The following is a 23,058-nucleotide window of genomic DNA, read 5'->3' as shown; positions in this document are numbered from 1 at the left end:
GCTGAAAGGACATTAAATTAAGCTCTCATCAATTTCAAACAATCGTCATTGCATCATTTTTATTTATCAATGTTAAACATATTCGTCTTCATTTTTCACCAGTTTGATTCAGTGTGATCTGTCCTGTTTAATGATCTTTAAATGCCTTAAACCACCAAGACTTTGAAAGCTTCTAGTTTTTCTTTAATATCTTAAAAGTACTTACAAAATGTTGCTATTGTTAGAAAATAAAAAGGTGTTGTACAAAAATGTAGATGTTTAAACTAATGTAGAACAGTAATGGCAGTTTACTGGTTTGGTGTTGTTATTATTTTTCATTTTGAATGATTGAATAAAGTTAGTCAGCTGATCTACTGTCCCATGGATGTAAATAAGCCTCCTTGTGTGTTGCCTTATAAGGACATAAAGTGTCTTCTCCTCTTGCTGGTTTCTAGTTTCTATTCATGGCTGCTCCTTTAGTTTCCATTAGTGCTCATCTTCATGTTACAGCAACGCTGATTTTAAGGAACACATTTTATATTGTCCGTGAATTTTAAAATTGACATTAAGAATCATAATAATGATGCTTTTGGTTGTTTGCAATTTGAACATAAATAAAATAATGTTTCAATATCAAATTTACTGGCTATAAAAGCTTCACATCAGGCTGTCAGTGGAGTTCACAGCACGTTTTACATAAAGCATGTTTTCTGTAGCTCTGCTGCTGCTGAGGAGCCCGGACCTTCTAAACCTTCCAACAAGGACTCTGCAGCCAATACAGTACCAACTCTAACATTAAACTACATAAACATTCTATAATAACTGCACTGATACAATTTTGTCGTGTTACAAAGTGTTCTTCAAACTCTAGAGGGCAGTCTAGGACCGACTGAGTTTGATACAGGTTACTTGATTTGTCTTATGTGACATGAACACGACGACTGATGATGGTTCATTTGTCCAAATCAAGCCCATGTTCCTATGTCACCTGGTCTGATGATGTAAACTACTAATCCATCAAAACACTGACCTACAAATACTAAATGTCTCTTTGGCTGCTTGATTTTGAGTTTTATCAGAACTTTACATCAAACTCTGTGAAAAATTAAAGGAACAGATCAACTCTGATCCAGGTTTATCCTCCCTGTGAGGAGGAGTCAATGCAAACTGTGATGTCTTCCTCCTCTACTTATGTGACTGCAGAGAGGAGGACAGAGAACAGTGGACACACAGTTTAACATGATGGACTACAGGACAGGACTGCTGCTGTTAACTGTCTGCTGGGCAGGTGAAGATCATCACTATATTCATGTTACATAGCGTATATATCTGTCAGCAGCTGATTTCACTTGATGTTTTTATCCTCTCTCCAGGTGTTGATGCTCAGACTCTGACAGAATCTGAACCAGTGGTTAAACGTCCTGGAGAATCCCACAGACTGACCTGTACAGGCTCTGGATTCACATTCAGCAGCTACGGCATGCACTGGATCAGACAGGCTCCTGGAAAAGAACTGGAGTGGATCACTCTCATCTACTATGACAGTAGCACCAAACACTACTCTCAGTCAGTTCAAGGCCGGTTCACCATCTCCAGAGACAACAGCAGACAGCAGGTGTATCTGCAGATGAACAGTCTGAAGACTGAAGACACTGCTGTGTATTACTGTGCCAGAGACCCACAGTGAGAGACAATAACAGGAGAGTCGTACAAAAACTACTTCCTCTATTTATCGCCTCTGAACATATTCAGTCGTCTCAGCACTGATACTGATTGTTATAAACTATAAGTGATGAAAATTCTTAGTTGTGATTGAATGTCTTTTTTATCTTATTTGACTGAAATTGTTTTTTTTGTTTTTTTTTAAAAAGAGACAAATCTAAAAATGTCCATCCATCCGTTATCTTCCGATTACCTCAACTGGCTCCTTTCGACGCGAAGGAGAAGCGGCTCTACTCCGAGCTCCCCCCAGATCTCTGAGCTCTGTACCCTATCTCTAAGGCTGAGCCCAGACACCCTCCGAAAGAAACTTATTTCGGCCGCTTGTATCCGTGATCTCATTCTTTCAGTCACTACCCAAAGCTCGTGACCATAGGTGAGGGTTGGAACGTAGATCGACTGGTAAACACAAAGCTTTGCCTTTAGGCTCAGCTCCCTCTTCATCACCACGGTCTGGTACAACGCCTGCATTACTGCTGATGCTGCACCAATCAGCCTGTCAATCTTACGATCCATTTTACCCTCACTCGTGAACAAGACCCCGAGATACCCACCCGGAGGGGGCAATCCATTGTTTTCCGGCAGAGAACCATGGCCTCAGACTTGGAGGTGTTGACTCTCATCCCAACCGTGTCACACAACATTATTTATCTGATGTATAGCAGCTTACCCATACCACTCTATACTTAGAGACATTATGAACAGGGATCTTAACCTCATCACTTGGAATGTCAAGGGTCTTAATCACCCAGTTAAGAGAACAAAAGTTCTAGCACACTTTGCCATTGCCTTTATGCAGGAGACCCATCTCCGCAGATTGGATCATCTCCGCCTAAAATGTGGGTGGGTGGGGCAGCTTTTTCATACTACTTTACGGGCGAAGGCAAGAGGGGTGGCCATACTGGTGGACAAGCAGGTGGCTTTTACCCCTTCTGACTCCATAATAGATCCTAATGGACGCTATGTTATAATTACAGGTTTACTTTATAACACTAAGGTCATGCTGGCAAACATATACGCTCCAAACTCTGACGATGCCTAATTTTTTCATCACCTTATTACACAACTTCCAGATTTAAATTCACACCTCCTCATTATGGGAGGAGATTTTAATCTATGTATGGACCCTGTGTTGGACAGGTCATCTGTCAGGGTCGGATTAGTGTATCCAAACCGGCCTCTTGCATACAATCATTTCTCTCAGAATTTGGCATGTCCGATGTTTGGCGTTCTCTACATCCAAACAGTAAATAATACTCCATCTTTTCCCACGTTCATCATTCATATAGCCGTATTGACTACTTTTTCATAGACAATAAATTGACTTCCTACATTTCCTCGTTTTAATATCAATCATAATAATATCTGATCACGCCCCGCTCGTAATGAAACTGAGTTTACCAGGAACAATGGCAAACAGAAGGAACTGGAGGTTTAACTCCCTTTTGTTAGCAGATGAAAACTTTGTGAAATTTATGTCAGAGCAAATCTCCCTATTCTTGTAAATTAACATGACCCCAGATGTCTCAGTTTCAACAGTTTGGGAGACACTAAAAGCATACTTAAGAGGTCGGATTATATCCTTTATGGCTAACAAGAAAAAGAGGTCAGAAGCAAAACAACTACAAATTAGTAAACAAATAGCAGAACTAGATAAAAGTTGTTATACCTATATAAAGAACGGCTAAAGCTTAAAGGGGAATATGACCGGGTCTCCTCATATTCCATTACAAATGTATTGCTTAGAAACAGAAGTAACCTGTATGAGCATGGCGAGAGGGCGGGGGCGATTTTGACCGGGCCGTTGAGGGGGGCTAGAGCTAAACAAATCATCAGCGGTGTAGCCTCTCAAGATGGCAAGGTTGCCACAGAGCAACAAGAAATAAATAACATTTTTAAGGATTGCTATTATAAATTTTACACCTCAAGTAACTCTCCTAACTCTACGATATGTCAAAATGCCTCGGATTGCATTCTCTCCATGGATGCAGAGAAGGCGTTCGACAGAGTGGAATGGCATTACATCTTTGAAACTTTGGGAAGGTTCAGTTCATGTTACAAAAACTACTTCCTCTGTTTACAACCATCACTGGGAACATTCAGTTCTCTCAGCATCACTCTATAAAACCTGATTGTGATTATCTGTCAGTGGTTAAAATTCCAAGTAGTGATTGACTGAATATTGGAATCATGTACCACGGTCAGGGTGAATACTTGACTCTGATTGGTTGCAGTTTGTCACTTAATTTCTCACTTTGGATGGTTCTGGCCTCTAAGTCATCCATAAGTTGCCCCCCAAACACTCCCTTTCTCTCTGTGAGGAGGAGTCAATGCAAACTGTGATGTCTTCCTCCTCTACTTATGTGACTGCAGAGAGGAGGACAGAGAACAGTGGACACACAGTTTAACATGATGGACTACAGGACAGGACTGCTGCTGTTAACTGTCTGCTGGGCAGGTGAAGATCATCACTATATTCATGTTACATAGCGTATATATCTGTCAGCAGCTGATTTCACTTGATGTTTTTATCCTCTCTCCAGGTGTTGATGGTCAGACTCTGACACAATCGGGACCAGTGGTTAAACGTCCTGGAGAATCCCACAGACTGACCTGTACAGCCTCTGGATTCACATTCAGTGGCTCCCACATGGCCTGGGTCAGACAGGCTCCTGGAAAAGGACTGGAGTGGATCGCCTGGATTCAAACCAGTAGTAGCAGCAAACGCTACTCTCAGTCAGTTCAAGGCCGGTTCACCATCTCCAGAGACAACAGCAGACAGCAGCTGTATCTGCAGATGAACAGTCTGAAGACTGAAGACACTGCTGTGTATTACTGTGCCAGAGAGCCACAATAACACAAACCATCAGCAGAGCTGAACAAAAACCCCTCAGTGCCTGAACACTTGTAACATGAAGCCACCAGAGGAGGAGCCCTCAGACCACTAATGATTATAACAACAGTTCACTGTTAAGAACAGAACAGACATATTTAGAAACAGGAAAAGTCAAAGATTATAATGTATGAAAAGATATTTAATATACAGTGAAGTGTCAACACGTGAAATAGTGACATTATTTCTCTTCACAACTCTGTCTCAAAAAGGTTTCCATGAAACAAATGAAACATTAAAGATGGAATTTCTGTCTTTGACTAAATAACATGGGGTTAAATGGCATCTATGTTCTGAGGGCTTACACACGTTTCCTCACTTTGTTGTTGAAGCTTCATTAATATCCACAAATGTTTTCTACACATTTATTCCTGCTGTTTTTTTCCTAATGATGTTCTGAGAAATAAAACTGATGAGAACTCAGTGAGAAAATAAACGACAGAAAGAAAAACTCTGAAGGTTTGATTTGTTGGAAAAACTCACTTTGGCAAAACTTTCAAACTGATTAATTGTTGTCAAAGTCGTCACATCATGCAGCCTGAGCTCCAGAACGTAGAGCAGGGGTGTCCAAACTACGGCCCGTGGGCCAACTGCGGCCTGTGGTCCATTTCTAATTTGCAGAAATTCCTAAACACAGAATGGAATATGGCCCGCATGAGAAAATAAAGCTTGTGCTTGACTGTATTGTACGTCTTAGTTTTGACACTAGGCGGCGCTGCTGTCTTGAACAAGGCAGCTTCTCCGTCCTCATAAAACAGGTGCAATCACTCAGAGAAGATTTTGCCACGGGTGATTAAACATGAAAACCAAAGAAACACAAATTAGCAAGTGAGTGCAGAAAGTTTCAGACACGGTGGGAAAATGAATATTTCTTCATGGAAGTCAAGGGGAAGTGTGTCTGTTGGATTTGCATTGAAACTGCTGCAGTGATGAAAGACTACAATGTTCAACGACACGATGAAACCAAGCATCAGTCCGACACGTCCTACACTGGTGCCGAGCCACAACAGAAAGTTAAGCAAATGGCAGCTAGCCTGTTAGCTCAACAACAGTATTTTTTCCATCCTAACAAAACACAAGAAGATGCCACAGTCACCAGATACGAGGTAGCTCAACTCATTGCCCGACACGGGAAACCTTCCTCAGAGGGTGACTTCATGAAACAGTGCCTCACTAAAGTGGCAGGAATAATGTGACCAGAGAAAATGCAGGAATTCAACGTCAGCACGTCCAGAAACACAGTCACCCAGCGAATCCAAGACTTGTCAGCTGACTTAAAGCATCAAGTGTCAGATGAAGCTCGTGCTTTTGATTTCTACTTGATTGCATGTGATGAGAGCACAGAGGCCACTTTGTTCTTTTTTTGTTTGCAGGAATTGACGAGAACGTTTGACAATAACTCTGTGCCAAGAAGGTCCAGCTTGGCGACGTGATGATCACTTCTGAAAACATATTTCGAGCTCGAGGGCTCTATCACAGAGAATTTCAGGCTCTCCTGAAATCGATGCTGAATACGGGGACCTAATCTTCCAGTGTCCAAAGAGCAGTTTGTGCCACAGCTTTACACACACATGAAAGCCTTCTGTGTGAAGCTCCGTCTCTTTGAGACACAATGAGGCAACTTCAATGCTGCACACTTCCCCACGCTGTGTGAAATTAAATCTGCTTTTCCAAAGGCCAACTTCTCTGCTAAGAAAGGGAAATATGTGTCTGGGATCATTTCTCTGCTATTGACAAAGACATCCAGCTGTTCTCTACCTCCTTCTTGATGGATGCAGAAAAAGTGGATGAGAGTCTGCAATTAGAACTGATGGAAATGCAGTGTGAAGACTCTGAAGAATCAACATCAGCTTCTCTTTGTACCCGACTTCTACTGGATCTTAGAAGAGGCCAAGTTTCCTCTGATGAGGTGCCAAAAAGAATGATCAGTCTTTTTGTCTCTTCATACAAATGTGAGCAAACTTTAATACACGAGAGGTGAGGTAAATTAAAGTGGGCCAGTTTCTCTCTGTGAGGAGGAGTCAATGCAAACTGTGATGTCTTCCTCCTCTACTTATGTGACTGCAGAGAGGAGGACAGAGAACAGTGGACACACAGTTTAACATGATGGACTACAGGACAGGACTGCTGCTGTTAACTGTCTGCTGGGCAGGTGAAGATCATCACTATATTCATGTTACATAGCGTATATATCTGTCAGCAGCTGATTTCACTTGATGTTTTTATCCTCTCTCCAGGTGTTGATGCTCAGACTCTGACAGAATCTGAACCAGTGGTTAAACGTCCTGAAGAATCCCACAGACTGACCTGTACAGCCTCTGGATTCATACTCATCAGCTACTATATGAACTGGGTCAGACAGGCTCCTGGAGAAGGACTGGAATGGATCACTTACATCAGCACTGTTGGTAGCAAATTCTACTCTCAGTCAGTTCAAGGCCGGTTCACCATCTCCAAAGACAACAGCAGACAGCAGGTGTATCTGCAGATGAACAGTCTGAAGACTGAAGACACTGCTGTGTATTACTGTGCCAGAGAGCCACAGTGAGAGACAATAACAGGAGAGTCGTACAAAAACTACTTCCTCTATTTACAACCATCAACTTTCAGCTGTCTCAGCATCACTTTGTAAAAAGGTCTCTACAACTTATATTGGACCAAATGTAAAATCTAAAAGTAAATAAAAATGTAATAATGATCGCAGAGTTGAAGTTCATAGAAAAAGAAAAAATCAGCTGATCGGTCTGCGGCTAAGCAGCCCCATACACAACAATGTGATGCTCTGTGTGTTCTGACACCTGTCTATCAGAACCAGCATCAACTCTTTCAGCTCTTTCAGCTACAGTAGCTCTTCTGTTGGATCGGACCACATGGTCCAGCCTTCACTCCCTCCTTGAGCGTACTGACCGCTGCAGACCGGGAACACCCCACAAGAGCTGCAGTTCTGGAGATGCTCTGACCCAGTCATCCAGCCATCACAACTTGGCTCTTATCAAAGTCGCTCACATTCTAACAAATCACCAACTTTTTTTACCTGCTTTCAACACATCAACTTTGAATGTTCCCTTGCTGCCTAACATATCCCACCCACTGACAGGAGCCATTGTAACGAGGTAATTAATGTTATTCACTTCACCTGTCAGTGGTCATAATGTTATGGCTGATTGGTGAATATTAAATGACCCTTGGCTGCTTGATCTCGAGGAACTTTAGTTACAGATCAAGTCTGTTCCAGCTGTACGTTCTGGTGAGGAGGAGTCAATGCAAAACTCAGATGTATCATATGTAAAGCAGAGGTGATTTACAGTCATGCTTTCATATAGTCAGAGCAACACTGATGCTTCATATGTTTGATTCTATGCAAACTCAGTGAGCTTCCTTGTTACTCGGCTATAAAAGCTTCACATCAGGCTGTCAGTGGAGTTCACAGCACGTCACTTTAACATAAAGCATGTTTTTTGTAGCTCTGCTGCTGCTGTTGGCAGCTGGATGTGAGTCTCTCTGGATTTGTCAAAGTCAACAGTTCTTCTTTTGCACTTTAACTTGATCATTTCTTACAAAACATGTTCTTTATTTTAACAGGTGTGAAGTGTGAACAGTTGTCACAGCCAGCCGCTGTGACTGTGCAGCCAGGTCAACGTCTGACCATCACCTGTCAGGTCTCTTATTCTGTTAGCAGCTACTACACAGCCTGGATCAGACAGCCTGCAGGGAAAGCACTGGAGTGGATTGGAATTAAATACACTGGAGGCACTCACTACAAAGATTCACTGAAGAACAAGTTCAGTATCGACTTAGACTCTTCCAGCAACACAGCGACTCTAAACGGACAGAATGTGCAGCCTGAAGACACTGCTGTGTATTACTGTGCCAGAGAGACACAGTGAGAGACAATAACAGGAGAGTCGTACAAAAACTACTTCCTCTGTTTACAACCATCACTGGGAACATTCAGTTCTCTCAGCATCACTTCATAAAAACTGAGTGTTATTATCTGTCAGTGATTAAAATGATGGTTATTGAATGTTTTTTCTTTTCTTTTATTTGTTGGAAGGTTTAATTCAGGTCCAACTTCACAAAAACAGTGAAATAATTTCAGTTTTTACTTGTAAGAAATGTTCACAGACACTTATGAAAGATTGTGTCCTGTCTCAATGCTGATTAACTTCATTTTAATTAATGTGATTAAACTGTGTCCATGTGTATTCAACATGTTAAAGCCCTTTATTATTATTACTGCAATATCTACAGTGGAGTGAGCATTTGTGATGGAAATTCTGAGGCTTCCGTTAAAATAAGCAAAATGAAACATAATTCTACACAAAGAAAGTCAAAAACAAACAGTAACCACCTCTTTACAGCGGTTTGAAGAGACATCCAAACATCTAAACACATTTTAAAGAGTGGGAAACTGAGTTTAATTTGATGTTCAGAGAAGAAGAAAGCTGTTAATCTTCAGTTTTCACATGAACTCTTTTAACATCAGTGTTTTTTGTGTTGATTTACTCATGGCTTTGCCCGACCATACTGCTGTTAAAACAGAGGAAAATATGATCAAATATGACTGGTCAATACAAAGAGATGTTCTCTCTGTGAGGAGGAGTCAATGCAAACTGTGATGTCTTCCTCCTCTACTTATGTGACTGCAGAGAGGAGGACAGAGAACAGTGGACACACAGTTTAACATGATGGACTACAGGACAGGACTGCTGCTGTTAACTGTCTGCTGGGCAGGTGAAGATCATCACTATATTCATGTTACATAGCGTATATATCTGTCAGCAGCTGATTTCACTTGATGTTTTTATCCTCTCTCCAGGTGTTGATGCTCAGACTCTGACACAATCTGAACCAGTGGTTAAACGTCCTGGAGAATCCCACAGACTGACCTGTACAGCCTCTAAATTACACTTCAGCAACTACTATATGAACTGGGTCAGACAGGCTCCTGGAAAAGGACCGGAGTGGATCGCTGACATCAGATTTGACAGTAGCAGCAAATACTACTCTCAGTCAGTTCAAGGCCGGTTCACCGTCTCCAGAGACGACAGCAGACAGCAGGTGTATCTGCAGATGAACAGTCTGAAGACTGAAGACACTGCTGTGTATTACTGTGCCAGAGAGTCACAATAACACAAACCATCAGCAGAGCTGAACAAAAACCCCTCAGTGCCTGAACACTTGTAACATGAAGCCACCAGAGGAGGAGCCCTCAGACCACTAATGATTATAACAACAGTCTCAGTGGGACAAACAGGCTTTAAACAACCCTGATCGCTGTACGAGAAGCACTGAAGCATGTCGGGCTTTAAAAACATTTCCCCTTCAACAATGAAGAATTAACACTGACGCACATTTGATCAATGAAAGTGTGTTTGTCAGCATGTTGGGACAGTTCATCATGACTCACAGCAACAGCTGCATTCATAGGAAGACAACTGTCCTGTAAATACATCATCAATACGACTGAACAGAGAACTGTACTTTAAAAAGCTCTCTCTCACCTGTTATGTCTCTGGTTAGTCTTTGACTGACAGCAGATGTGCAACAGGTTGGATCAGTCAGTATGAAGGAAAACCAATGGACGGGATTTTTCATCAGTGGGGGGAGGAAACTTTCACCAGAATAATGTTCTGAAGAACACTACAGCAGAGACACTTGTGCTCGAACAGTGACTCTAACCAGACAGAATGTGCAGCCTGAAGACACTGCTGTGTATTACTGTGCCCGACAGCCACAGAAAGAGACAATAACAGGAGAGTCGTACAAAAATCACTTCCTCTGTTTACAACCATCAGTGGAAACATTTATTTGTCTCAGCGTCACTTCGTCTTAGCAATACAATTCTTTATACTCAGACTCCCTTCAGCTAATTTGTCTGTTTGTGTCACAAATTCATGTTGTCTCCGTTTCAATCATCACAGAAATACACCAAAACATATTTGAACTCAGAGAAGGTTAAAAACAGAAGAGAAATGATACAAGTGACTCCTGTTCAATTCAAAATGTCAGTAAATATTAGATTCTAGATAAAAGTCTGAAATCTGTTGTTTAACACGTAGTGAAAAATGAAGTGTTTTATATTCAGGAATAAAAGGAGGAAGCTTTCTTTTGTGTTCCAGAGTGTTACGTGCCGTAGTTTTGTCTCATGTTTCCTGTGTGCGTCTCTCTCCTGTGTGCTCCTCAGGTGCTGCTCTCCCTTCACTGCAGGTGATTGAGCTCACCTGGGTCTCATTCAGCAATCAGGAGAAGGCATAAAGAGCAGCAGAGAGGAGACAGCCAGGGCCAGTGGGCCATTCGGCTGCACGTGTGTTGGACGTCAACTAGCTTGTGTATATTCCTATTGTGGAAGGAAGGGGTTCTGTCTTCGAGGCCTTCGTGTTTGTTAGTCGTCATTTTGGGTTTAATAGTCTTGATTTATGTTACAGCTTCTCTTTTGTTGGTTTTGAAAGAAGCTCGCTTTGTGTTCCATTTTTGCTTAATTTGTGAATAAATTCCTTTAAATTTGCAGATACTTTGTTCCTCCCTTCTTTTTCCTGGGTTATAATTTATCGTTACTCTCCTCATCACCTAACCATCCTCGGGGAACGTAACAGAGAGAATGAGAAAAGTGTAAATGATCATTTTCTACATGAAGTTTTCTTGCTTTGCCCGACCACACTGCAGTTAGAACAGAGGAAACATGATGATCACATGTGACTAAATATGTCGAGGCCACACAAAGAAAATCTCCCACCTGCCCCCAGAACACTCCTTTTCTCTCTGTGAGGAGGAGTCAATGCAAACTGTGATGTCTTCCTCCTCTACTTATGTGACTGCAGAGAGGAGGACAGAGAACAGTGGACACACAGTTTAACATGATGGACTACAGGACAGGACTGCTGCTGTTAACTGTCTGCTGGGCAGGTGAAGATCATCACTATATTCATGTTACATAGCGTATATATCTGTCAGCAGCTGATTTCACTTGATGTTTTTATCCTCTCTCCAGGTGTTGATGCTCAGACTCTGACACAATCTGGACCAGTGGTTAAACGTCCTGGAGAATCCCACAGTCTGACCTGTACAGCCTCTGGATTAGACTTCAGCAGTGCTTATATGGCCTGGGTCAGACAGGCTCCTGGAAAAGGACTGGAGTGGATTGCTGCTATAAGCAGCGGTGGTGGCAGCAGCAAATACTACTCTCAGTCAGTTCAAGGCCGGTTCACCATCTCCAGAGACAACAGCAGACAGCAGCTGTATCTGCAGATGAGCCGTCTGAAGACTGAAGACACTGCTGTGTATTACTGTGCCAGAGAGCCACAGTGAGAGACAATAACAGGAGAGTCGTACAAAAACTACTTCCTCTATTTACAACCGTCACTGGGAACATTCACTTGTCTCAGCATCACTTTGTAAAAAGGCTACACAACACTGGCTCAACAACTTATATTGGACCAAATGTAAAATCTAAAAGTAAATAAAAATGTAATAATGATCGCAGAGTTGAAGTTCATTGAAAATGAAAAAACAGCTGATCGGTCTGCGGCTAAGCAGCCCCATACACAACAATGTGATGCTCTGTGTGTTCTGACACGTGTCTATCAGAACCAGCATCAACTCTTTCAGCTCTTTCAGCTACAGTAGCTTGTCGATTGGATAGGATCACATGGTGCAGCCTTCGCTCCCTCCTTGAGCGTGTGAAGGAAATTTGTATGTTAACCTGTTTGATCATGTGTTTAAATTTCTTTAATATTATGGAGTTAATAATCATGGTATAATCCGCTAAGGTTAATTTTAAGGATATATTTGTCTACTCCTCTCCAGGGTCTTGTGCATGATTTACTGTTGCTCCTTCTGTCCTCGAGAGATAGTTGGTGGGCTTGTCTGGGGCTGAGACCTCCAAAGCCAAGGGTAAACTCTAGATAGTCAGGCGCCTCAGCTAAAGTCATAACAATGACATGTAGCTTTGTCTCAGTGAGAAGGAATTCTATCTGAAATGTATAAAATACACTGTGAACCTTGAGTCTGTGTCAGTCAGTCAGACAGCTGCGTTCTGTGTAGTACTGATCTGGCCCAGCTCGAGTTGTTATTTGCTTTTACTCGTCTTTTAATATTCTTCAATTAAATGACATCAAAAGACAACTTTGTTTCCCTGAGAACTTTATTGGTCTCATCATCAGAAAATTGCCACCACAGAGCGTACTGACCGCTGCAGACCGGGAACACCCCACAAGAGCTGCAGTTCTGGAGATGCTCTGACCCAGTCATCCAGCCATCACAACTTGGCTCTTATCAAACTCGCTCACATTCTTACACTTGACCATGTTTTTCTGTTTCCATTACATCAAGTTCGAGGACAAAATGTTCCCTTGCTGCCTAACATATCCCACCCACTGACAGGAGCCATTGTAACGAGATAATTAATGTTATTCACTTCACCTGTCAGTGGTCATAATGTTTTGGCTGATTGGTGAATATTAAATGACCCTTGGCTGCTTGATCTCGAGGAACTTTAGTTACAGATCAAGTCTGTTCCAGCTGTACGTTCTGGTGAGGAGGAGTCAATGCAAAACTCAGATGTATCATATGTAAAGCAGAGGTGATTTACAGTCATGCTTTCATTTAGTCAGACCAACACTGATGCTTCATATGTTTGACTCTATGCAAACTCAGTGAGCTTCCTTGTTACTCGGCTATAAAAGCTTCACATCAGGCTGTCAGTGGAGTTCACAGCACGTCACTTTAACATAAAGCATGTTTTCTGTAGCTCTGCTGCTGCTGTTGGCAGCTGGATGTGAGTCTCTCTGGATTTGTCAAAGTCAACAGTTCTTCTTTTGCACTTTAACTTGATCATTTCTTACAAAACATGTTCTTTATTTTAACAGGTGTGAAGTGTGAACAGTTGACACAGCCAGCCTCTGTGACTGTGCAGCCAGGTCAACGTCTGACCATCACCTGTCAGGTCTCTTATTCTGTTAGCGACTACTACACAGCCTGGATCAGACAGCCTGCAGGGAAAGGACTGGAGTGGATTGGTAGCAGAGTTGGATCCACAACATACTACAAAGATTCACTGAAGAACAAGTTCAGTATCGACTTAGACTCTTCCAGCAACACAGTGACTCTAAACGGACAGAATGTGCAGCCTGAAGACACTGCTGTGTATTACTGTGCCAGAGAGCCACAATAACACAAACCATCAGCAGAGCTGAACAAAAACCCCTCAGTGCCTGAACACTTGTAACATGAAGCCACCAGAGGAGGAGCCCTCAGACCACTAATGATTATAACAACAGTTGATAGTAAAAGAGAGATAGACATAATTAGAGATGTAAAAGTAGAAGCAACAACGTTTATCATCATCCAAAACAATAATTATAATAATGATCATGACAATAATTTGATTTAATGAGGACATTTCAGGGTACTGACATACTCTTAAATTAAACTCCTAAAATAAAAATATTAAATACAAAGTGGAGGATTTTCAGTGTGTTTTCTGACTTCTCAATATTTATGTGAGTTAACGAGAACATTATATCAGCTTTGTACATTAAATTTCACTTTGTCTAAATATCATTTTATTTGGCTGTTGTCTAAACTCTGACATTATTTTTTCAAGTGGTTCAAACAAAAGTCCAAAACTCAAGTCAATGTAAAACCTAGCTGTCTTACACCTTTACCGATGTGACTCCAGAGAGAATGACAACATGTCTGACTGTGTGTGAGGATGAGTCAGTGATAGAAAGGTTCTAGTTGATCTCCTCTCCTTTTTTATATCATTAGAAACACTAACTCTAGCAGCATTGTAAAACTGATGAACTGAAAATAACAGAGATAAAAGTCAAATGATATTCCTCCTGTGAGGAGGAGTCAATGCAAACTGTGATGTCTTCCTCCTCTACTTATGTGACTGCAGAGAGGAGGACAGAGAACAGTGGACACACAGTTTAACATGATGGACTACAGGACAGGACTGCTGCTGATAACTGTCTGCTGGGCAGGTGAAGATCATCACTATATTCATGTTACATAGCGTATATATCTGTCAGCAGCTGATTTCACTTGATGTTTTTATCCTCTCTCCAGGTGTTGATGGTCAGACTCTGACAGAATCTGAACCAGTGGTTAAACGTCCTGGAGAATCCCACAGACTGACCTGTACAGGCTCTAGATTCACATTCAGTGGCTCCCACATGAACTGGATCAGACAGGCTCCTGGAAAAGGACTGGAGTGGATCGCTTTCATTAGCAGTGCTAGTAGCAGCAAATACTACTCTCAATCAGTTCAAGGCCGGTTCACCATCTCCAGAGACGACAGCAGACAGCAGGTGTATCTGCAGATGAACAGTCTGAAGACTGAAGACACTGCTGTGTATTACTGTGCCAGAGAGCCACAGTGAGAGACAATAACAGGAGAGTCGTACAAAAACTACTTCCTCTATTTGCCAGCACCACATGGGACACTTGGAACACATTTTCGCAATACTGATTGTGATTAACTGTCATGTTCATTCTAACGGTGCCCCAATTGGTCGGCCACCGATCGTGATCAGCCGATATACACACTAACTGCTTTGATCAGTGGCCTGTATTAAAGGCCGATCATAAGAGCTGATCAGATGATGCAAAAAAACAATTTCTCTAAGCGACACTAAAATGGCGTCACCGGTCTGGCGGTTTTACTTGGTGTCTGAAGAAGATAATAAATTAGTCATTTGCAAGGTGTGTTCCAAGTTAGTACCTCGTGGGGGAACGCAAACGATAACATTCAACTCCACAAATCTCAGACGTTTGAGGTTGAGTCACGTCAAAGAATATGACGAGTATTCAAAGTGAGCTTGTAGCACTAAGGAGAGAGAGCAGCTGGCATCAGCAACACTGCCACGACTCACTCACACATCTGCAGCAGAGACATTTCAATGACAGCAACCAGAGAGCAAGGTCAGAAAGAAATCCACCAAAATAATGGTATTGATCACCAGCCGCTGTCAGTTGTGAAAGACGAGGGGCTCAGATGACTCATGTCATACATGGATCTACGTTACTCTCTGCCGGGGCGTAAATATTTCACAGATGTACGCCAGCCGCAGTTATACCAAACAATCTATACGCTTATCGACAGCCTTATGAAGAACAAGATCACTTTGATAAGTTTCACAAGTGACATCTGGAGTTCGAGTGTGTGTCTCATGTCCATGTTGAGCCTAACTGGGCAGTTTACTGATCAAAACTTCAAACTAAACAAAGTTGTTCTTTATCCTCAAGAGTTCTGCAGGTCACACACCACAGTTGCATTCAGTGACATGTTACGAGCAACGGGGATACCGAAGGAAAAAGTGCACGTTATTCTAAGAGATAATGCCAAGAACATGGAAAAGGCCATGAGGGATACGGATTTACCCAGCCTGCCGTACATGGAGCGTACACTCCAGCTTCCCGTTGCCGAAGGAGTTTCGTCACAATGAAGCATCACATTTGAAGCATTTAATAGCCTCTGAAAGACGCATCGTTGGCCATTTCGAACACTCCAAGTATCCAGAAACAACTGGGTCAGCCTATCAACAGGCTTTGAAGAGCTCACACAACAGATCAGCTCATTAACGGCATCTGCTGCAGATGTGATAACATTCATCAGAGCTTTAACTCGTCTTGAGAAAAACTGCAGATTCTGACCATGAAGTAAAAACATCGAGAGCCACATTGTTGGAAGCAGTCCAGAGGAGATTTAGGGACATTGAATCTGAGCGCCTGTATACCATCGCTACAGTCCTAGATCCGAGGTGAGAAAACCTCATGAGCGCATGTGTGTTTGTGTGTGTCCAGTGCTTATGTCGCTCTGAGCGAATTAAAGAACAGGAAAGAAAGCAAGCAAAATGAGTAGGCTATTGAAAATGTTTAGATTCAGAAGCAATGTAAATTAAAACGTATTCATTCCTTTGATAAAAATATGACAAATCAAAACAAGACTTATGAACAATCTTCAAAATTCATAAAATTATTGTTTACATTTATTTTTTTAAATAAAAAGGTCTAAAGAGATATTTTCCCGACACACTAAAGCCAAAGATACGTGGGCTGTTTTCTGAAGTCCTAGCTGCCCAAACGGAGCAACAGAATAGTCAGGCGAGTTCAGAAGCAAGTGGCTCCAAGCCCCCAGAGAAAGTACCACGAGCTAGGTCCTAGCATGCTATGTATGCTGAATTGTCGGATGAAGATGGGGAACATGGTGGCGGCGGCATCGTCAGCCCAACATCATCACAGATGAACCTCTGCCTATTGGAACAAGTTATCCCACGAAGCCGGCAGCCACTTGTTTTTTAGCAGGACAATAAAAGTCGCTTCCCTGCTCTTGCACAAGCAGCACGAGCCTACCTCGGTGCACCATGCACAAGTGTAGATAGCAAAAGACTTTTCAGCACAGCAGGGGATAGTGTTGATGACAAGAGGAACAAGCGGTCTGCCAAAAATGCAGAGATGCTTATATTTATAAAGAAAAATGTGCCATTGATGCCAAATAAATAAGCTTAGAGAGACACTGATCTCCACCCCCCACCACCACCACCTTTCACCCTCTAAACATGCACCAAACTGCCTCAGCTTTACAGAACAAAAGAACAGGACTGTATTATTTACTTGTGATGCCAAAGTCATCATAATGTTGGAAACATGTTTGAAACTTTATAATCAAATGTTTCAGAGTTGAAGTTATATATCCATAAGATTTATAAATGAAATGTTTTAAAAGTTAAAGGTCTTATAGTCTAATGCCTTAAAATTAACTTTCCTATAGTCTAATGCCTTTATAGTTAAAATGTCTTAAAGTTAACTTTTCTATAGTCTAAAGCCTTAAAGTTTTACAGTCAAACGTCTTAAAGTTAAAGTTTTAAAGTCAAATGTTTTATAGTTAAAGTTTTTCAGTCAAATGTTTTAAAATAAGTTTTTATAATCTAAAGTGTTAAAACTTTAAAAATAGAATCCTAAGCTGAGAAACTCGCTGGGCTCAGTATAAAAGCCAGGTGCAGGGTGGGCAGCTGGCCAAGAAAAACAGGTGTCCCCCCGAGCCCCCCCCTTATCTGTTGTACAGTGCATGAACGTGCCTAATTGGCCGGAGTGAGGAAGAGTCCTGCGGAAAAGTTGGAAATGGGTCGGGCAAAACTGAAAGGAAACAAACTGAGGGCAGAGAGCCAGAGCGAGGGGGGGTCTCCAACAGGTGCTGTCAAATAAATGAATAGATCATGTTAAAACAATAAATAGAGCTACACAATCCATCCAGGGCTTCAAAAAGACCCTGTGATCGGCATCGGCAGATCCTGCATCCGGTGATTGGCCTGAAAACTCAGGATCGGAGCACCCCTCTTAAATCCATACTATAGATTCAATGTTGAAGTCTTGTTTAATCTCATTCGTCTGAATGTTAAAGTCGTTTCCATCAAGAATTCAACATCATTCATTTGTCATTGCACAACAGAGTTCCACAATGATTACATGTTTTAGCCCATTCCTGCAACACACAGAACAAAAGGACACATTGTTTAAAGTAGAATAGAAAAAGAAAAAATAAATTGTTATATTTGAGTTATTTAGATACTAATACACTGTTTCATCTGCACACTTAAAGTTATAATTATGTTGCATTCTTTTTGGATTTGTTGTTTGGGGGAATGTAAACGACAGCAACAAGATAGTGCTGATAACTTTATGCTGAAATCTGAACTTTAAAAACTTGACATCTGGGAAATATTAACTTTTATTATTATTTATTATTATTTAACAATATTTGAGCACCAAGTATCATCGATAAAAACAGTTTCTCCCCTTGTGAACACTAACATGAAGCCACCACAGGAGGAGCCCTCAGACCACCAAAGATGTCAACATCAGTTCACTGTTACAGCAGCAAGAAAAACTTGAGACTTCATGAAAGAACTCTTCTGTTTCCATCAATAGAACTGATCATTATCAGAATCATGTGAGCATTGGAAACTGAACCAGAAGTCACCTTTATTATTCAGACTACAACAAATGAAGCTTTCAATACCAATCTAAACTCTGGGCAGATACCCAGAAACAAAGGAGACAAAACCTCCCACACATGTCGACAGTGAGATCTATAATGAAAGAACATCACGGGCAGTTAACACCTGATAGAGGTTTATATGGGAGCAGATCTTCTGGTGTCAAACAAGAGAAGAACTTACTGCTTCAGTCTGATGAACTGAAAATAACAGAGATAAAAGTCAAATGATATTCCTCCCTGAGGAGGAGTCAATGCAAACTGTGATGTCTTCCTCCTCTACTTATGTGACTGCAGAGAGGAGGACAGAGAACAGTGGACACACAGTTTAACATGATGGACTACAGGACAGGACTGCTGCTGTTAACTGTCTGCTGGGCAGGTGAAGATCATCACTATATTCATGTTACATAGCGTATATATCTGTCAGCAGCGGATTTCACTTGATGTTTTTATCCTCTCTCCAGGTGTTGATGGTCAGACGCTGACAGAATCTGAACCAGTGGTTAAACGTCCTGGAGAATCCCACAGACTGACCTGTACAGCCTCTGGATTCACATTCAGCAGCACGGCTATGAACTGGATCAGACAGGCTCCTGGAAAAGGACTGGAGTGGATCGCTTTCATCTACAATGATGGTAGCAGCAAACACTACTCTCAGTCAGTTCAAGGCCGGTTCACCATCTCCAGAGACAACAGCAGACAGCAGCTGTATCTGCAGATGAACAGTCTGAAGACTGAAGACACTGCTGTGTATTACTGTGTTCGACACAGTGACTGGAGGAGGCTGAGCAGCTGTACAAAATCCTACAGGACTCATCTTTACTGCACTGATAGACACTAGGAAACAGTTTAAAACTAATATAACATATTTCATTAAACATCACCAACAATAACCTTTAATCTCATAACTTAAAAGCTGTCTTTGTGTAATAATCACTTATATAACCAGCTTTTGAAAACAGACTCTGCTGTTCATTATTGTGCGACTCATGGACTGAGTTACAGCACTGCCATTAAATATAGATATTGAGATCAATGTAAAAAGTACATCCAATCTATTTCAAAGGATTCAGAGCTTAACTTCAGTCAACAAAGTGTTTTTAATGTAGAGAACAGAACTTCAAAGTGCCCACTCGTGACACTCAGATATCTAAATCATCATCATTAATATCATCATCACAACATCAACAATAATCATCTGTCCATCCATCCTTTTTTTCTACAGCTTCTTCTCCCTGTTCACTGTCAGGTCAGTTACAGTCCCTCCTTTAAAACTGTTGAGGGCAGACAAGGACTGACTGTATTCAGTGCTGATCACAGTAATGGCCTCCATGGAACGAGCTGTATGTACAAGTAATGGCCCTGAGGAAAACACTGACAGTTTAACACAGTTAACACCCTCAAACATCCTCTGAGTGTCTGTGATGCTTTCCTCATCCTGTCAACACACATGTATTTAGGTAAAATGGCTTTTGGAATCCTTTCAGGTGACAATATGTGTGAATGTGTTTGTCTCGTGTTTCAACTTGCTTGTTGAGAATGCAACGAGAAAAGTCCAGTCACCATGAAAAAGACAAAGTGGTTTGGAAGCTTGAAAGAATCCTGGTACCGCTCTACAAACAAAGTTGTGTCTCACGTCAGGCTATAAAACTCATTAGTGCAACGTGTCATTAATGAATGAAAGGGGTTATATGTTGCTTCTACTGTCTGTCTGTCTGTCTGCTAAAATCTGGCACCAAAGACTCGATCCATTCAGTTTGATTTATCGTGCACGTCTTGTCCAACCAGCCCTGAAACCTCCAATAAAAAACAACATGGAAATATGAGGCTAAATCTTCATGCTTCTATTTTCAGCTCTGTGAGGCGGAGTCAATGCAAATCTACATCTCTTCCATCGTTATTAATCTCACTGCAAACTGAGGACAAACCAATCCACCAACCAGACATACAAACACATTTTCACAATGACTTTGGATGTTTTTAGTTTCCATTAGTGCTTATCTTCATTGTTATAGCAGTGCTGATTCTAATAACATTTTCTATTGTCCATGAATGTTAAATTAACATGAAGTAATAATGTTTGTCATTTGAAAATCAACATAATGTTTCAGTATCATATTTCTTTCAATGCAAAACATTCAGACATTAATATTCTGTAAATGTTGGGACATTTAAATGTAAATGAAAATATCACATGTGAAGCAAAGGTGATTTCCAGGCATGTTTCCACTCGACTGCCCCTCCCTGCTTCACACACATAACATTCATAAAAACGTTTAAATCAAGAATGTCATGAATTAAAATAAAACTATTTAAATAAAGTTATTTAGAGGAACACCAATACACGTATGCATGAAGTAATAATTCTGTAGTGCATTTGAATTTGTGTTTGCAGCTGAGGGGAAATGTAAACTGCAGAAACGAGATAGGCCTGAAAGTATGGCTGACATCTTAACATTAATAAGTCAACATCTGGGTAACATTGTCCATCGACTTTGGCTACAATACAGCCCCAAGCATCACTGATGTAAACACACAGTTTACAATGTGAACAACAGGAGGAGCCCTCAGACCAACAATGATGTCAACATCAGTTCACTGTTACAGCAGAAAGAAAAGCTTGAGACTTCATGAAAGAACTCTTCTGTTTCCATCAATAGAACTGATCATTATCAGAATCATGTGAGCATTGGAAACTGAACCAGAAGTCACCTTTATTATTCAAACTACAACAAATGAAGCTTTCAATACCAATCTAAACTCTGGGCAGATACCCAGAAACAAAGGAGACAAAACCTCCCACACATGTCGACAGTGAGATCTATAATGAAAGAACATCACGGGCAGTTAACACCTGATAGAGGTTTATATGGGAGCAGATCTTCTGGTGTCAAACAAGAGAAGAACTTACTGCTTCAGTCTGATGAACTGAAAATAACAGAGATAAAAGTCAAATGATATTCCTCCCTGAGGAGGAGTCAATGCAAACTGTGATGTCTTCCTCCTCTACTTATGTGACTGCAGAGAGGAGGACAGAGAACAGTGGACACACAGTTTAACATGATGGACTACAGGACAGGACTGCTGCTGTTAACTGTCTGCTGGGCAGGTGAAGATCATCACTATATTCATGTTACATAGCGTATATATCTGTCAGCAGCTGATTTCACTTGATGTTTTTATCCTCTCTCCAGGTGTTGATGCTCAGACTCTGACAGAATCTGAACCAGTGGTTAAACGTCCTGGAGAATCCCACAGGATGACCTGTACAGGCTCTGGGTTCTCATTCAGTGGCTCCCACATGGCCTGGGTCAGACAGGCTCCTGGAAAAGGACTGGAGTGGGTCGCTTTCATCTACACTGATAGTAGCGGCAAATCCTACTCTCAGTCAGTTCAAGGCCGGTTCACCATCTCCAGAGACAACAGCAGACAGCAGCTGTATCTGCAGATGAACAGTCTGAAGACTGAAGACACTGCTGTGTATTACTGTGCCAGAAGAGCCACAGTGAGAGACAATAACAGGAGAGTCGTACAAAAACTACTTCCTCTATTTATCACCATCAACTTTCAGTTGTCTCAGCATCACTTTATAAAAAGGCCTCTACAACTTATATTAGACTAAATGTAAAATATAACAAATAAAAATGTAATAATGATCGCAGAGTTGAAGTTCATTGATAAAAAAAACAGCTGATCGGTCTGCGGCTAAGCAGCCCCATACACAACAATGTGATGCTCTGTGTGTTCTGACACCTGTCTATCCGAACCAGCATCAACTTTTTCAGCAATTTCAGCTACAGTAGCTCTTCTGTTGGATCGGACCACATGGTCCAGCCTTCACTCCCTCCTTGAGCGTACTGACCGCTGCAGACCGGGAACACCCCACAAGAGCTGCAGTTCTGGAGATGCTCTGACCCAGTCATCCAGCCATCACAACTTGGCTCTTATCAAACTCGCTCACATTCTTACACTTGACCATGTTTTTCTGTTTCCATTACATCAAGTTCGAGGACAAAATGTTCCCTTGCTGCCTAACATATCCCACCCACTGACAGGAGCCATTGTAACGAGATAATTAATGTTATTCACTTCACCTGTCAGTGGTCATAATGTTTTGGCTGATTGGTGAATATTAAATGACCCTTGGCTGCTTGATCTCGAGGAACTTTAGTTACAGATCAAGTCTGTTCCAGCTGTACGTTCTGGTGAGGAGGAGTCAATACAAAACTCAGATGTATCATATGTAAAGCAGAGGTGATTTACAGTCATGCTTTCATTTAGTCAGAGCAACACTGATGCTTCATATGTTTGATTCTATGCAAACTCAGTGAGCTTCCTTGTTACTCGGCTATAAAAGCTTCACATCAGGCTGTCAGTGGAGTTCACAGCACGTCACTTTAACATAAAGCATGTTTTCTGTAGCTCTGCTGCTGCTGTTGGCAGCTGGATGTGAGTCTCTCTGGAT

General features: G+C 41.5%; 1 pseudogene; it reads left to right on the top strand.

The window, feature by feature from the left end:
* The first annotated feature begins 4,110 nt into the window (after window positions 1–4,110).
* The window catches only part of LOC138602591 (immunoglobulin gamma-1 heavy chain-like), a 35,767-nt pseudogene continuing 16,819 nt past the window's right edge, over window positions 4,111–23,058 (top strand).

Source organism: Semicossyphus pulcher, unplaced genomic scaffold (assembly GCF_022749685.1).
Source record: "Semicossyphus pulcher isolate SPU_LCO1_2020_fin unplaced genomic scaffold, fSemPul1.0.p SCAF_23, whole genome shotgun sequence".
In the NCBI taxonomy this organism is placed as follows: Eukaryota; Metazoa; Chordata; class Actinopteri; order Labriformes; family Labridae; genus Semicossyphus; species Semicossyphus pulcher.
The sequence above is the reverse complement of the archived record's forward strand: the minus strand, read 5'-3'. Positions and strand labels throughout refer to the sequence as shown.